Genomic DNA, 2500 nt, shown 5'->3' with positions numbered 1-2500 from the left:
CACTCACACACACACACACACACACACACACACACACACACCACATGTGTTGTTGTTGTTGTTGTTGTTCGAGGGAAGATAGAAGGATTGGTGGCAGTAAAGAGAAAGACCATAAGAGAAAGTGTGTGTGTCTGTGTATGTGCGTGCGTGTATGTGTGTGTGTGTGTGTGTGTGTGTTTGAGTGACTGATGGGTCTAGTTGGAGGATGAGAGGGGGGATATTGATCTTTCCATCGTTCCCTCATGCGTGTAATGAACAGAAAAACCACACACACAAACACTCACACACACACACACACACACACACACACACACACACACACAGTTTGGTCTAATGGGTGGTAATTTAGCAGCATGTGCCTGTGAGCATTTAATAGACAGATGAGGATGTTGGTAAAATGCCACCTGTCTCAGCCAATCAGCTTAGAGAACGCTGCTCACAAACCAGCCAATCAGCATGTATGTTTGTTGTGTGTGTGTTGTGTGTTCTGAAACACACACACACACACACACATATATTAGTTATAGGTGTGTGTTATGGTGCTTCTGTGCTCTACAGTGTGGTCAAGCCAACGGCATCTGTTTGAGTGTATTTTGGTATGTGACTGATTGTGCATGGGTGAATGAATGTATGTGTGTGTGTGTGTGTGTGTGTGTGTCTGTGTGTGTGTATTTGTGGATGTGTGTTCTTAGTAATGAGATTGCTGAAGTGGCATTTGAGATGGGCAGGGTAAATGTTAACAGCATGATGACCTTTGGCATTTGACCCCATGGGGTCACTAATCGTGTGTGTGTGTGTGTGCGCTTGTGTTTGTGTGTGCGTGTGTGTATGTGTGTGTGTGTGTGTTGTGGTGTTGCCGCTACCCACTGGTGCCATCTCTGGAGGTTTTGGGGTTTTATGGCCCCAAATCACTACATCCCTGCCCCCAATGTTAAAGTTGGGAGTGCAAAAGCCCCCAATGATGAAACAAGTGAAGCAGCATGATTCTGTTGTGAGCCAGCTCTGTACATACAAGCGCTAGTGCTAATACAACAATACAGAGCTGCTAATAATACTAATACAGCTAGCGCTAATACAACAATACAGCTGCTAATAATACTAGAACAGCTAATACAGCTAGCGCTAATACAACAATACAGCTGCTAATAATACTAGTACAGCTAGTGCTAATACAACAATACAGCTGCTAATAATACTAGTACAGCTAATACAGCTAGCGCTAATACAACAATACAGCTGCTAATAATATTAGTACAGCTAATACAGCTAGTGCTAATACAACAATACAGCTGCTAATAATACTAGTACAGCTAGCGCTAATACAACAATACAGAGCTGCTAATAATGCTAATACAGCTAATACAGCTAGCGCTAATACAACAATACAGCTGCTAATAATATTAGTACAGCTAATACAGCTAGCGCTAATACAACAATACAGCTGCTAATAATACTAGTACAGCTAATACAGCTAGCGCTAATACAACAATACAGCTGCTAATAATACTAGTACAGCTAGCGCTAATACAACAATACAGCTGCTAATAATATTAGTACAGCTAATACAGCTAGCGCTAATACAACAATACAGCTGCTAATAATACTAGTACAGCTAGTGCTAATACAACAATACAGCTGCTAATAATACTAGTACAGCTAGTGCTAATACAACAATACAGCTGCTAATAATACTAGTACAGCTAGCGCTAATACAACAATACAGCTGCTAACAATACTAATACAACTAATACAACGCCGGCTGTGACAACAAGCCCCCTTTATGAGTAGGCTAGTTTCCTGGTCGCCTTTATGAGCAGGCTAGTTTCCTGGTCACCTTTATGAGTAGGCTAGTTTCCTGGTCACCTTTATGAGCAGGCTAGTTTCCTGGTCATCTGTGCTACTAATTGAAATTATGCCCGGCTTCTGTCTGTTCAATGGAATGATATTATGGAACCAAAACACAAAGAAACTAAAAGTTTCCCAGATCAGGAAATAGTTAATTAATAGTTAATAGTTAATTTGGCGTCATCAAATATACAGGCATATAATTAGGAGGCATGAGAGCCCATTCAGCCCATTCGATGTGTGTGCGCGTCTGCACAAATGAAAATGAAGCAGCGATATCTATAATGATCGAAGTTCCTGTAACTGTCCATGAAAACAGCATGGATAGCTTAATCCACTACTGCACTTAATAATGGAAATGCTGGCTTGTTGATATTGATATTAACAGAGGTATCATAGCATAGCCTTGGCGAAGACAGCTGAACTTTATTAAACATTTATTTTACTCATCTCGCTGGAGTTAACGCAAAATGCGGGCTGTTGCACAAAGAAATGAATGATGGAGATGATCTGGTCTCTGAAGACAGCCTGTCCAGGCCCCGAACACCTAGAGTATAGACAGCCTGTCCAGGCCCCGAACAACTAGAGTATAGACAGCCTGTCCAGGCCCCGAACAACTAGAGACAAACGAAGTGGGGGGGGGGGGGGCTGTCCA

At 42.0% G+C, this 2500-nt stretch overlaps 1 protein-coding gene across 4 annotated transcripts in view; it reads left to right on the top strand.

Moving 5' to 3' along the window:
- Positions 1-2500, top strand: part of LOC121683336 (cGMP-dependent 3',5'-cyclic phosphodiesterase) — a 145113-nt gene that overhangs the window by 97900 nt on the left and 44713 nt on the right. The window lies entirely within an intron of this gene.

This window comes from Alosa sapidissima, chromosome 15, assembly GCF_018492685.1.
Source record: "Alosa sapidissima isolate fAloSap1 chromosome 15, fAloSap1.pri, whole genome shotgun sequence".
NCBI lineage: Eukaryota > Metazoa > Chordata > Actinopteri > Clupeiformes > Clupeidae > Alosa > Alosa sapidissima.
This window is presented reverse-complemented; position numbering and strand designations above follow the sequence as displayed.